Source organism: Camelina sativa, chromosome 9, assembly GCF_000633955.1.
Source record: "Camelina sativa cultivar DH55 chromosome 9, Cs, whole genome shotgun sequence".
Classification (NCBI taxonomy): Eukaryota; Viridiplantae; Streptophyta; class Magnoliopsida; order Brassicales; family Brassicaceae; genus Camelina; species Camelina sativa.
The window spans coordinates 829,082-844,881 of record NC_025693.1 but is presented as its reverse complement, the minus strand read 5'-3'; the positions used below and the strand labels follow the sequence as shown (position 1 = coordinate 844,881).

Here is a 15,800-nt window from a genome sequence, read left to right as displayed (position 1 = left end):
GAGTAAGCCGGCAAGCGTTATAAATAAAAAATGATCCCCTTTATGATAAAAGAGAAGTACACAATATTGTTTGGTAAACTATATAATTTTAATAAGTTGGTTACAAATACATTATAAATTAATTGGCTACAAGTTAAATAATGAGTGCAACTTTAATTTATTTCCAAAAATCTTAAAGAGAATATTCTAAATAATCATTTGATATCATCTAACTTACCATATTAATTTCCTTTAGTAAATTATTCATCCATATTAAAATATTTTGATATCTAACTTAACGTATTAATTTGTTAATTATCATTATACTTCACCACTCATTTTTATATATGAGTCTATTTTGTGAAACAAATAAATTATCATATAATTTATTATAATTAAAAATATTTTATTTTTGGATATACCATAAGTTGAATTTTTAAAAACAAATATAAATTGTTCAATCTATAAAATATTCAAGCTTTAGTAATATTATTCTTTAAAAATAATATCTATTGAATTAAAAAAATTACTGAGTAACAGGTCAAAATTTGAATATTTAAATTCAATTTCATATTTTTTTGTTGAATTTCATAATTTTATATAATATAATAAACTTTAAATAATTTATTTTGAAATATTTTAAAATATTAAAACTTGATATAAAAGTTAGAAACTATAAACACTCTAAATTGATTTGTTATGGCAATGTCAATATCACTATATTAAAACAAAAAGTGTAATAATATATTAAATCACTCATAATATAATAACTCACTTTTTAAAAACCAAATTTACAAAATTATGTTTCTGTAGAGTATATATTGTTGAAATAACTTCACATACATAAACTTATAAAATATAGTAAAATTTTATTTTAAAACAATAAATATGCAAACTTTTGTATAAAATAAAATTTAACCAGTGTTATAGCACGGGTACTTATATAGAATTATTAACAATATAAAACTTACAAAATAAATGTCTTTTCTCAAGCCATCATATTTAGCATACGATTTTATTACATAATATTTTATCCAAAAATTTTAAGAACAATCACATAAATTATATTTTATATAAAAATTACAATATAAATAAAATGAATTTCAATCCGTGCTATAGCACGGATCCTAATTTAGTTATCGTTTAATTATCTTAACCATAGCATATACTTTACTATATAAATAAACTTAAACAAACATGGTTAGAAATAATATTTGATATTTTAATAAAGAAATTTACTACAACTAACCATATTGGAAATATATCTATACTAGGTAACAACCCGCACTATAAAATATTTATTTAATGTTCTTACTGTAATTTTTATTTACAAAATCTATTATATTTATGGGTAATTGAAATATTTAAAATTCAATTGTGTAGTATATATTTATAAAAAAAATTGTATAATAATTAAATTTATCACGTGAGAGTTATTATAATATCATTTTTATATTATTATATCATATGAACAAATAGTTCTTAAAATTCATTTTAAAGATTTTATGAAAATATAATTTTGGAAAAATACAATGGTAAATAAATGTAAATATTTTTAAAAGCTGATGATAAATAAAGGAAAGAGTACCCTGAGCTCTGTAATGTTGACACCTCAGCTTTTTTGCCAAAATGTTCCTCTATTAATATATAAAAGATATCAATTTTATATTATTATATCATATGAACAAAGGATTCTTAAAATTCATTTTAAAGATTTTATGAAAATATAATTAAAGGATATAATTAAGTTAGAAAGATAATATAAAAATTTAATTTTGGGTGTTAATTGTATTTTTGGAAAAATACAATGGTAAATAAATGTAAATATTTTTAAAAGCTGATGACAAATAAAGGAAAGAGTGTCCTGAGCTATGTGATGCTGACACCTCAGCTTTTTTGCCAAAAATGTTCATCTATTAATATATAGGGGATTTAATTCAGGCCGTGAACGTTATAAATAAAACAAAAGTATTCTTATCATTTTATCTAGAATACATACAATAATAAGGAGGTGTTATCGGTTTGTATTCACATTATGAGAAAACACTGCTAAGTACAAGGTGATTCTTTACTTACTGCTAGCATCTATATCATAATTTCAGTTTATTTCCTAAACCAAAATTTCTCCTCCAGATCATATGGTGGGGGAAAGGAGGTAAACATACAAATAAAGATCCCACCAATGTATGGTGAGATCATGAAAATTCTCCAATACCACACGAACTGCCAACTTCAGACTTTTATGAGATGTTTTGCCATGGAATGAGAGATGAGGGCTTCACTGGGGAAGTAGTCTCGATCAATATTTGTGTGGGGTATACAAGTTTGATCGAAGAAAGTGTCTCTGAGATCCTGACGAAGCATAATAATATTACAATCAACTATGCCCATCAATACAAGAGTAAGTAGCTATATTTTATTGTTAGTTGAATAATATCCCATTAGTTATCCCATGAGTAATGGTAAGTAATTTGTTTTGTTTCAGGGCCACCAGGAACCAAAAAATAATCAAGCAGCGGATGAGCTAATTAGATATTATATAGATGATTGGCTAGCAAGTAAGCCAAAACCTCAGAAGTTTATACATTGAAAGTATTCTAGATAAGGGATACATTGTATAGATGATTGGCTAGCGATAATAATAGCAAGCGATAAAGGATACATTGAAAGTTTATGAGCATTGAAAGAAAATGGATATTTTACAATGGTGTTATATCGTAAAATCAGAAGCCACAAATTTGATTCAGCAGAACTTCGGGGAAATGCAAAATTTGACAGAAAGTGGAGAAGCTTTTTATCCCTTAAGGAAAAGAGTACTTGTAGTAATAAGAGAAGGGCTGAAAAAGGTGTTGCAAGGGTAATAAGGTTTAAGGAGTAGAAGAGATTGAAAAAGAGACCAATAAGTAATTGGCAGTTTAGGGCAATAGCTCGTCCCACCAGATATATGGTGATGAGGAACTCCATAAGATAATTAGAGAAAATGTTGTTGAAGACGTTAGTTACATTTATTATGAAACTAGATAATGTCTCACGCGTCTTGTGGATTTAAAATTAATATAACAAAATTTAGTTCCTTTTAAAGGAGATTAATAACTTACTGAATAAATTGATTATTTAATAATTTATATTAATTAAATATTCTTTTAAATAAGTATCTTTTAAAATTTGTACAAAAGTTTTTAAAAAAATTCTCTCAATTATGGTTTTATAGCTTTTTTACTTCTTTCAATAGTTTTTCCACTGTCAAACAAATGCAAGAAAACTTACCTATTATTTAGATTTATTATGAAAATAAATATTATTCGAGATGATTAATCGAAAACTAAAGACGCTTTTTCAAGATGATTAATGAAGTCATATATAAAAATTATATAGAAAGTGATTCAATTATACCAGTATAAGAGAGACCAGAACCTAACTTATATATATTTACAATTCACGATAATTTGGTTTTAATAAATTAATATATATATTAATTAACTATATACTGATAAATGGTATATGATAAGAATAATATTAATAAGTGAATTGAAATTGAAAAATAATTACATAATAATTTCATGTGAATTATTTATCTTAAAATGAATAAAAAATAAAAACAAAATAGAACGTACGTGATATATCTTAAAGATGACAAGTAGAATTGAAAATAAAACTATACATCTTTATATTCATAATATAGGAATAATATATATGTAGTACTAATATGATATTAGTTAAATGAGTTAGATGAATAATTGAGTTGACCCACTATAATATAAATTAATTAATATTTAATATAAAATAATTATAATTAATTACAATATAAATTAATTAATATTAAATATAAAATTATAAGATGATGATGATGATGACATCATGCTATTGACTATGATATATATGTTGATATGATGATGGTGATGTTAATATGATTATGGAAGTATGATGATGATGATGATAGTATGACAATGTTGATGATGATGATAGTATGATGATGTTGATATGATGATGGTATGACGATGATGATGTTGGTATTATGATGATGATGATAGTATGATGATGTTGATATGATGATGGTAGAATGATGATGATGATAGTATGATGATGTTGGTATTATGATGATGATGTTGATAATATTAGGTTGATAATGAAGAAATGATGGGTTAGTGGTTGACTCATAAACTCATTATATCCAAAGTCATTTGACTCATGAACTCATTTAATCAACAACTTATTTAACCCATCAACTCATTAGGGTCAAAATTTTGAGTTGAATTGAGTTGGCTCATTAATCTTGACCCAATTTGACACCCCTACTAGTATCCAAAAGAAAATTAAGAATAATTTAGATGATAGAAAAGTTAAATATTTCATCATATTTTAAAACAGAAATATCATATATATATATAGTATCCAAAAGAAAATTAAGAACAATTTAGATGATAGAAAAGTTAAATATTTCATCATATTTTAAAACAGAAATATCTTATATATATATAGTATCCAAAAGAAAATTAAGAACAATTTAGATGATAGAAAAGTTAAATATTTCATCATATTTTAAAACAGAAATATCATATATATATATAGTATCCAAAAGAAAATTAAGAACAATTTAGATGATAGAAAAGTTAAATATTTCATCATATTTTAAAACAGAAATATCTTATATATATATAGTTATATATATATCCTATCTTACATATATATATCATACACACATGTTGAACTTCTTATAAACATAATAACATATGTTGAACTCTTACATAATGTATATAAGAATTACATAAATGCAATAATTAAATATTAATATCTTTTATTATTTATTCTATTTTTAATTGTCATTAATCATTGATTAGAATGCTATAAAAACTATGGAGGTGAAAAATAACATAAGCACAAATAAATAATTGCAAAGAATTAAAATTTAGCGCCTTAAAATATGGATATGATTATAAATATGAGAGTTACAAAAATATTTGATAGAATATGTAAGTTAATAAAATATGTGAAAAAATCATAAAAATAAATTTAATGTGAATAAAGAACTGATTTTTTGGTTTGAATATAAAAATTTTAAATTACTATAAGTATAAATATATGACAGGAACTTCAAGCTAATCAAATTGTAATTTTAAATATACATGTTGTTCTCTCTTAAATTGAAATATGTATTCAGCTATTTCTCTATAAATTCTATATACTAAAATATAAATGTAGTCAGTCAACACCATCAATTTCTGTTTCGATCAGTTCGACTTAATTGTCGATTTGGGTCGGTTTGGTTTAAGGAAAACCTTATAACCGGGCTATTTAAGCGGAAAGTGGATGAAAAAGGTTTGGGGAAAAGTTGTTTTGTCGCTGCTTTCAGAGAGAAACAGAGTAAAAAAGAGAGAAAAGAGCGTTCTTGGGAGATTTTGGAGTTTTGGTGCTTTTCCTTGGAGATTATTCTGTTGGAGTGAAGATCCAGGGCTGGAGACATGTTAGGAGGATTGCTTGGGTGTTGGATTCGTCATTTTGGGTCAGAATCTTCCTGTAAAAGAGGTGAGTGCATGACAATGGCTGATCTAAGTCTGAGAGTTCCTTTGTCTTGCTTGTTTGGTGATGTTGTGGTGTTTTTTTATTACTTGTTATGGTTGTTATAGGGTTTCTACGGATTCATATGGCTTTTGGTCAAGTTTTGGACGGAATGGAGATGATGAGAAGCGAGATTCGACTCTCGGCTTCGATTCAGATCGCGTCTGCGGAGTCAGTGTCGATCGACACCAGGAGGGTGGCGGTCAAAACCATGGAGCAGCATCGATCGACACTGTAGGGTGATGGCGATCGACACCAATAGCCAGTGTTGGTCGACACTTGGCTGGTTTGGTCGACACCTCCCTTCCAGCGAAAACGATGCTTGTTTCCCTGGTTTGTATGTCTTGATTGTTGATTGTTTTGGACATTGGTATCTCAGTTGCTTGTGTGTATAGCCCAGTAGATGGGAGGATTGCCACACTGAGTGTTTATCAAATAATCATGCATCTCAATTTGTGTTTGTGGTGCAGGTAAAGGCAAAGTGTGATCGTGGAATCAAGGCAATGAAGAGGAGGATGTTCTAGTGACTCGATTGGTTGTTGTCTAGCCTTTCCTAGGTTTCTAGAGTTGAGTCTTCAGAATGTGGTTTAGGTTGCTGGTTCTTTGAATCATGTTGTTTGGATTATTGGTTTAATTGTTATGAATTAATATTGGTTATTTGAGTATTGGATATTTATTGATTTAATGGTATCGTTTTATGTTATCTGTTGTTGTATGGTTGTGGTTAAGTGGCTAGTGGGTATGGGACCACTAGTTTAGATTATTATTATTATTAGTTATTATTATTATTATTATTATAAATAAAAAAATGGGTCGGTCGTTTCAGTTTGGTATCTGAGCCCTTACAGTTCTAAGTTTGGATTCACTAGGCTTTGTGCTGTAGATTTTGTGAATTTGCATGCTTTGATTGATTATGTGAGTTAGTCAATTGTGTGTGGCATGGAGTCCTAGAACATCCTCTTCGAGCCTACAGTGTGATTCCACGGTGAATTTATGTTTTTGTGTCCTGCTGAGTTTGCTTGCTTAGCCTTCTGTTCATGGTAGTGCAGATGGTTAGAGGTGTTGTTGTTGCAGGTTGGGGACGCGGACGTGGTCGTGGAAGCAGACGTGGTCATGGTAGGGGCAAAGACCCAACGATTAGTGATACTGTAGATCAAAGTATGACAGTTGAGGGTGTCGGTGAGTCGCAGGGCTTGTAGGACGGGTCCATGAGTGTGGCCGGTGGGGGTACTGATAGGACCGTAGGTGCTGAGGGAGTCGGTGTTGGCGGTGTCGATTCCAGGTTTTTCCGGTGATGCTAGGGTTCCAGGTGCGGGAGCCCCTGGAGGAGGCGTTGATCTTGCAAGCTTGTTCACACACCTGTTGGAGCGGATACCGAGAGTGGTACCGACTCAGGCACATGTAGTACCACCAGTGGCGGCAGCGGTGCAGCAGCCAGTGGTTGCGGATGTAAGAGTTCATTATCGTTATGTTAGTATGCTGAGGGAGATGAACTACATCGATATTGAGCGGTTTCCGGGTGGTACTGATCCTACTGTTGCATAAGCATGGAGGACGGTGGAACATAACTTCCCGTCTCTCAGATGTCCTAAGGAGTTTTGGGTGGACATACGGGTCCACAACCTGATTGGTGATGCTCAGTTGTGGTGGAGATCAGTGGCTGCCAGGAGAGTGCAGAGGGAACGTTTCAATTGTAAACTCTTGTTCGGTTGTATGGTTATATGCTCTGTTTTTATGATCTTGTTTGTGTGAACGCTTGTTGGTGTTGCGACTGCATTTAATAAGATAGACATTCCACATTTCATAAAAGGTAGAACATGATGACCACATGTTCTGAAAAACAAGCAGAATGACAAGGTTTTGAAATCATGATCTCTTTATATTCCAAAAAACATAACATCACTAGTCTCTTACCTACTACCATAATCTTTAATCTTCAGGCTTGTAAAACTCTTCCACCACCTTGAATAACTCCTCCTTCACCACCTTGAGAAAGTCGTCCCCCACCTTGACAAAGTCCTTGAGAAAGTCCTCCACCACCTTGAACAACTTCTCCTCCACAACCTTGAGAAAGTCCTCCACCACCTTGAGAAGTTTGAAAAAAACCGCAATAAAAAATAAGAACATAACCTCCAATTATAACAAATAGAATGAAAACTGATTACTAACCTGTGTTTGATTCTTCTTCTAATGGAACCTACGGTTATGCTGATCTGAACCACAAATTCCACAATGCATTATCCTTTTTCTGTTTTGGTTTCTTCTTGATAGGAGACTCATTAACATCTGGCTTCCTCTTCTTATCCGCCTTAGTTATCTTGTTCCTCCCAGGTTATGGTGGCTCAGGTGGGAAATAAACATTTTCACCTAAAATTGCAGGCCAAAAAAGAGCACCCCTTTGTGGAGTAATGCTATATGTGTAGTTGAGCCTCCAAATAGCAGTTCGGAACCACTGGCACACATAGTTATCAGAACATAACATCCTCTTCAGAATCACTCCATATGCATGCTCACATGGAATCCCACATATTTGGTATTTTTTTGCAGGTACAAGTCATATTTGCAAGGACACTCTGTGTTTGTCTCCATCCAGCGTGACTTCAAAGCACCCATTAGTAGAAGAAGGACTGACATGGCATGCCGAATCTTTCTCATGCTCTTTGCCACATATGGAGTATATAAACTTGAAACATTAAAAACAGAGAACATTGCATTACATATGTAAAAAATTGCATTACATTTTGTAAAAAAAAAAATTACCGTTGTGAGAATGAGAGAGAGCTGAACGTTTGGCAATCTGAACCATAGCCAGTCTTCTATCTGTCTCCAACATTGCCATAAATGGTTTCTCTCTTGCTTTGTCGTTGGTCTTGTTGAAAGATTCTATGAAGTTTTTGTCAACATCTTCACAATAATTCCCCATCTTGTAGAAGGCATGACACCAATTCTTTGATTTTGACTTCACAACATCATCATACACACCAATGTCATAAGCGTGTATGCGTTCCAATCTCTCACCGAACTGTTTTGCATTATAGAAAACTCTCTAGCAGTTCTTAAAAATCTTTCACTTAGAGGGTGTTATTGGATTCTAATTTAAAAAAGAAATGTTGAAGACTTTAACAAAACCATCAAAAATGAATAATTGAAAGATTTTAATTTGTTAAAAATTATAGAAAAATCTCTATCAATCCTTAAAATCTTTCACTTAGAGGGTGTCATTGGATTCTAATTGAGAAAGAATGTTGAAGACTTTAACAAATGGATTCTAATTTGTTAAGATTTTAAATGACTTTTAATAAACACAAACTAATAACACTAAACCAAACCTGCCAATGAGTAACACATTACACACGCCTTGTTTGATTGTCCACCGGCCAGGCAAGTTTGGGCTCTGTCTCCAATATCGACAGCACCAGGGTCTTTCCCTTTGGATTCTTTTTCTGCAAATATGGATCATTTATTTTGGAGACTCCCAAAAGTCTAAACAACGGATTCATACCCATGAATTTTATGGTATATTTGGAAGGGTAGAAATGATAAATTATCAGCAATCTCACTCCCAACCCGCAATTGATTCTTCATTTAGCAGAGGATGAATCTAAGGGGTGGTTTGCGGCTTAGTTGGAGGATACGGTTGAGACTACTAATGATGTCTCATGGTCTGTTTCTGGTCAAAACTGTGGTTCTCTACCTAATAGGCTTATGTTAAGTTACTAGTGTTTTGTAGATGGTTCGTGGAAAACGATGGATCGATATGCAGGCAAAGGGTTGTATTGTTTGTTACCATCGTGAGAAGCTCCAACCATGAGACCAGTCAACTTCGTTGTAGTCTCTCTCCCCTCTATGTCGAGGTCAAAGCTCTGGTTTGAGGTATGCATTGTTTTATTGGGGCAGATAACCAGAATATCGTTTTCCTCACTGACTGTTCTGACTCGGTGAAAATGTTGTTTTTGCTTTTGAATTTCCCCGCCTTCTCGACTTATTTGGAGGATATTTAGCTGGACAAGAAGGAGTTCACCTTTTTTCCTTTAGTCTACATCCCTCGATCGCAAATGGTAAAGTATACAACTTAGCGCGGCATGTTCATTATGAATCATATCAAATCATTTGTATAAACAATGTTCTTTCACATTAGTTCTTTTGAACTGATCTTTTTACTATTGTTGTAAAAAAAAAACAGTCAATTACACCATGAATCATATAAAAAATTATACAAAAATGTCATAATAGTTTAATGATTTTTTGTCCCTTTTAATGAATATTGTGGCGTTTGGCATTAAAAATAGAAATTTATTTATTCTGAACTGTTTATACAATTAAATTGTCAAATCAAAAGAAATGTAAAGTTAATAAATACATCAAAGCTCGAGAAACAGGCTCATGATGTCTCTAATCGCAACAGCTACAAAGGGAAAGCAACATCAGCATTATCCACCGGCTCTTGTTCATCTGATCTAACGATCACTAAATTTTGTTGCTCTTCTTTTTTATTTTTCTCAATCTCCCTCCATTTATCTCTGTCCTCATCCTCTTCTCCCTCACTCCTCCTTGCAGACCCAATAAAAAAAAATCAGCCTTTATTTGCATACTAAGAGACAGGGTCGTGCTAAGGCTAATTGTGGCTTAGAGCATGTAAAAAAATATGGCTTTTATTATTAAAAATATCAAAATTAAAAAAATAAATTTCAAAGAGAACAAGGATAAATGGAAAAGAAATCCTAAATAAATTTTGCTATCTTTTTTTTTTCTTAAAAAATCATTAACCAAACTCACATTATGAAAGTGAAGCAAAAAAAAAGTTATGAAATGAGACAGTGAATTAAGTTTTTAATTGTGAACTTATTTTGAACAATTGTTAAACCTGAAAACTAATCTTGCTTTTAATAAGTTTTTTTTACAAGCGATTGGTTTGTTGAAGAAAGAAAACTCAAAATCAGTGTTTTTTTTCTTCCAATTATCCAATTTTTTAATTAATATGCTGATTATTCCAAAACAGATTTAGTTTATTCTTAATTATATTCCATAAGTATTATTATTATTATATTATAGTTAGAGTATAAAACATATGTAGAAATTTCCTTATAGATATAACATATTGTTTTTTTTTTAATAATGTCTAAGACTTTATAAAACAAAAGACCTATTTTTCATACACATTTATCCTATCAACTTAAATACAGCCTAGATAGAGAAAAAATGTGGCCTAAATTTTTTTTAATTAGGGCAGATGCCCTTTCCTCTTTAACCTAACCTGCGTTTATCTCTTCAAATTCTCATTTCCCTCTTTTTTTTTTTTTTTTTTTTNTCCATTTGACTTTGATTTAATGAAAGTTAGGGTTTTTTTTTGTTTGTTCTTCTAATCGTTTCATGGGTTTTAGTTCTCTGACTTTAGTTTCAGCATGTTGCTTTGTATTATACATTTGTTAGTTAGGTTTTTCTTCACCTTAGCCTTTGGGTTTTTCTTCACTAAAAAAAGCTTTCATTTTTTTATTCATGTGGTCGATTTAGCAACAATGTGCGCATTTTCTGGAGACTTTTTTTTGCTTAGATCTAAGATTCTCTCGTTTCCTCCATTTTCCCCTTTCATTTGATTTCTTTGGGTTTTGTGTGTTCTTTCTATAAATCTCATCTCACATCTATATCTCACATCTATAGAAAGAACACACAAAACCCAAGGAAATCAAATGAAAGAGGAAAATGGAGGAAACCAGAGAATCTTAAATCAATAAAGTGAACAGGAAACTGGAGAAAGAATTGAAACTTAAGAACAAAAAATCGAAGGAGAAGGCTAAGAGAGAGAAAAAAACTGAATAAGAAGAATAGCCAAGACTGTGTGTCGTCTGCAAGATCTTCAAGAAGGCTGAAGGCATGGGAGCTCTTAAAGCAGCTCGTAATATCACCGCACAATCGCCAATTGTTGGAATTCCACCCAATTCAATCACCTACACAAACTTATGATTACGTTGGTTATTGTTATATTATTGACATTGGTCATAGAAAGTTATATAATAATGATTTAGAGGTTTGAAGGGAGTCTTGCCTTTGTCATGAGTATAATTACCAACTCTGCTTCCCACTCTTGTGACCATTTCCTAGGAGTTTTGTTCTTAAAATCCTTCTCCCATGTCCAACCCCAAACATCTGCTATTGTATACATGCACGTCAAATACTTTTCTTTCCCTCACTTCTTTGAATGCTTCGAATGGGTCCTCAGGGAACCAGAATGTAGTCGGCATTGACAAACATGCTTAAACTATCATATTCATGAACATGTGACTAATAAATTCATAAACATATACAAACACACACCTCGAGATGCCCTCTTCCCGCGTTTCTTTGTTCTGTTTGCTTCATAAGATTCTTTTAAGAGTTGAACTCCAATCATTTGAAGATGCTTCTTAGCTTCAGCTGCCTTATTCTTAACTAAATCCTCTCCTTCTGCTCGATTCTCAGTTTCTGCAACTACCACTTCTTCCTCTTCATTTTCATCATCATCTTCATCCCCTTCCTGTTCTTCCTCCTCCTCATCATCATCAGCTTCTTTTGCAACATCTTTAATTTTGTTCTCCGAGTCAACTGTAGCTACTGTTCCAGCTGTTTCGTTGGATTCAACTGAAGTTTCAATCAAGCCTTATCCAAGAAACCGACGTTTCCAGAACTCCGTGTCTCCTTCATGTAGCTTGATTCGACATATTAATTCGTCTACTTCTTCAGCTACCTATATTTAAAAATGAAATTTTTATTACAAGAGTCGAGATACATGTTTTCCCAGTTGAAAGAAAGGAACACAAACTTACCTCCTCCTCTTCTTCAATTGGAGGAACTCAAAGAGGTCGACCTCGAGATTTGTTTATTCTCCTTGCTGGTAAAGAACATTCCTTGTTCCATCATTTGGCAAACTCTGAGCTTCAAGTTCTTCCTTTAACTCTGATACAAAAATCTTGCTTGCTGCTTTCGGCTGCAAAAGATTCTGTGCAGGACCTCTTATTATGTTCCGTAATCTCTCCATCACTCTCATGTAATCAGATTCTGATGCATCCTAAAACTGGAAGACCTTCACTCTGTAAGGTTCTCAAGAGCTTCCTATGGTGAATTTTCCAATCTTCAAGGCATCTCTCTTTAAAGGAAGTTCCAATAGGGTTTGAGTATATAAACCCAGAAGCATCCCCTTTTCGAGCCTTCGAGGTACCCAACGCTTGCGTGTACCAGTAAGCCCCCCTTCCTCTATGTACCTGAAAATGTTTACAGAGTGCAAATCTTTTAGTATATCAAGCCAACAACATGTGAAAAAACACCTACTTTCTGTCAGGAAATTAGAACAGAGCATAAGAATATAACTTGTAAAAAGTTGTCAAACCGCGCAGGACTCCAGTATATTTACCTTGCTATGTAATCAATCTCATAGCCAAGTTCAGGTTCTTCTTGCAATGGTTCAATCCATGACCTGACTAGTGTTCTGCTCAAAATCATGGCTCTTGGAGGTATAGATTGGTTATCTTTGCGCATTGCATCTATAAGATCGACAATTCTTCCTGGTCCAAAGGTAGAGAGTATCGTTTCAAGACAGTAAATTTACAAGGGAAGGAAGAAAAAAAAAAGTTGTCACTACTCACTAACGCATGTCCTAAAAATCAACAACGAAGGTAACACATAAAAGTATAGAAAATAGAGAACCATAATCATAAATACTGTAGTTATAGTGATATATTCTCACAATGTCCCAGAAAGTGTTCAACATATGCCTCTGCATATTAGTATTTACACAGGTAGAAGTTTATGCATACCTTCTCGACAGAAAGGCCGGAGATACAAAGAGAGAGGATCCTCAAAGTTCCCTGCATTGTAGAAAACTATTGTTCCTCCTTCAGATTTTTCAGCACACGAAGATGTCTAATTGCTTCTGATGTGACCGCCGGACGCGGTCGTCTACCGAGTCGCACGGACGGACGGTCGCTGCGGACGGACGGAACGAAACTCTCTCGAGCCGAGGAATTTAGATGAGGCTTTCCTCCGACAAGCTCGGAGATTTGAATCCAGTAAGGAAACAAACGGTGGATGCGAGAGATGAGCTGAAACGAACGAGCGGATCGAGAGATCCGGCCTTTGGTCTCGGCTTCGGTCGAGCAGTCTCGGTCGCGGTACGGACGATGCGGAAATCGATTCCCGGAGTTTGAAGGTAAACTGCGGGAACGGCTCTCGGCAACGCGGCGGTAAGAATCCTTGGTGATGCGGTAAGGATTCTCGGTGATGCGATAAGGAAGGTGGAGTGGAAGCGAAAGTACAACGAGCGGTAGGAACCGGACGTGATACGGTAGAGAGGGACGCGAAGGTGGTTTGATGCGACGACACACGGGAGATGGCTCGGCCCGTGATACGGTCAACTAGTCGATGTCGAACCCGGTTCGAGATCGGCTAGGGTTTCTCGGTAGTCAAGTCCCGGACTTGGACTAAGGAGAGAGGTGAGACAAGAACAAGATTCTCTCTTGTGAAATTTAATTCAATACTTCAAGTCTGATTTTTACAATGAGGGTTGATGCCTTTATATAGTGAGGCTTACATAAGGAGACTCTAAAACCCTAGAGACGTGGCCATGATCTAAACCATACACATGGCCAAAAAGCAAAAGCAAAGATAAAGCAAAGCAAAGACCAATCTAACGGTCATAGAGGGATCTAGAAGAAATTCAAAAGAAAAGAAGGGAAGGGGATAGGGTGGCCACGTCATTGGCTGGGACGTGGTGAAATAATCTTCACTTCCTTGGCTCCTAAGTCTCTCTTTAAGTGTTTCAAGATCACGAGCCAAGTGGGAACGAAGTGGAGATGCACTAGAGTCGCTGCCTCGTTAAAACCTCTTTGGTAAACCCATTGGGACAAACCCAAAGTAGGAAAAAGAGTACAGCTCCTTCTAATGGCTTAGGGGTGTCTTCACACTAGTGTGATGGTGAAGACACGCGAATCAAGCTTCCCAAAGCTGGTCAAGACTCAAGGCTCTTCATTGGTGATGCTAGCCATGAGCCATTGGGGGGGGGTGAGCTTGGGTTGAAATGTCCATTGGTGACCCGTCTTGCTCCGCCTTGATGATCCTGGGGGGGGTGAGTGATGCCTCGTTGGTCGCCTATGCTAGCTCCTGGTCACCAGTGCAGGTTGTCTGAGAGTTTGAGAGGCGTCCGAGTGGTGGCCGGGTAGCGTCCGAGGGCTGTGAGTGTTCTTGGCCGAAGGACCGATCCCGTGATCACATCATTCCCTCCCTCTTGTAGAAGTTTTGTCCTCAAAACTGTGCTCATTACCTGGATCAACAAGGAAAAACCCAAAAATCAGCAGCATCAAAAGTTCAACGGCGGTTAATTTACCGGGATCAAAAGGAAACAGTAAGACCTTGAGGGAAAAGGATAAGACTTCCCCGGTAAAGCCAGTGGCATTGAGCGCTGCGATCCCTTCATGAACCGTGGTTGCTTGCTGAGACTCTCCTGGATGCCAAACAAAGGTTTGATCCGCACCAAAGTTGAATGAACACGTCGCCATAGGACCATGTGCGGTAACGGCCTTGGCGCTAAGAGTGGAGAAGGATGGCTCGGTATAGGCGACTCCCAGCTGGAGCTTACTACTTGAAGTAGTCATGAACAATACCGAGTGAAAAGATCCATCAAGGGCCATCTCCGGTGGCCTAGCTTGCTTGAAACTCCCCATTACCGAGCAAACTCCGGATAAGAAGTTGGTCGCGTGGGAAGACTCTTCATTGACTTCGCTTAATGCCTTGGTACGCGTATCGGGTGAGGACTCGCGCACAGTGCGATGATCCGAGCATTGCGTCTGAGTGTCGGCTCGGTTTTGATCAGGAACGGTAAAGAACTGATCGTGAACCGCCTGAGACGTCGAACTTGCACCTCCGAGTGTATGAACCTGTTGGTCTGGAGGCTCGGCTGGCTTCTCTATGATCCCTCCCGGACCAATGACTTCCTTAGGACCGATTTGTTGATCGAGTTCCAATCCTAAACTCAGCTCTCGGTAGACTTGCGCCGTTGGTGCAGCGTCCTCGGTCAAGTCGGTGTTCAGCCTGCTCCGCGTCAAAGCATCTGGTTCTGGCCGGTATGGAACTCGTGGGTCCGGCGTTGGTGAAGGCACAAGGGCCGAGTGTTGGTGCCGCAATGACTCTCCTTGCGTGTAAGATGACTCGACTTGGTCCAACAATTCTCCAAGGTGTCGGAGTTGAGCTTGAATACCGGTCAACTCGTCCGTGAAACTTGGTGCTCCGGGAGATTGCTT

General features: G+C 35.1%; 1 pseudogene; it reads right to left on the bottom strand.

Moving 5' to 3' along the window:
- LOC109125184 overlaps nucleotides 11,168-15,800 on the bottom strand; it is a 9,158-nt pseudogene continuing 4,525 nt past the window's right edge.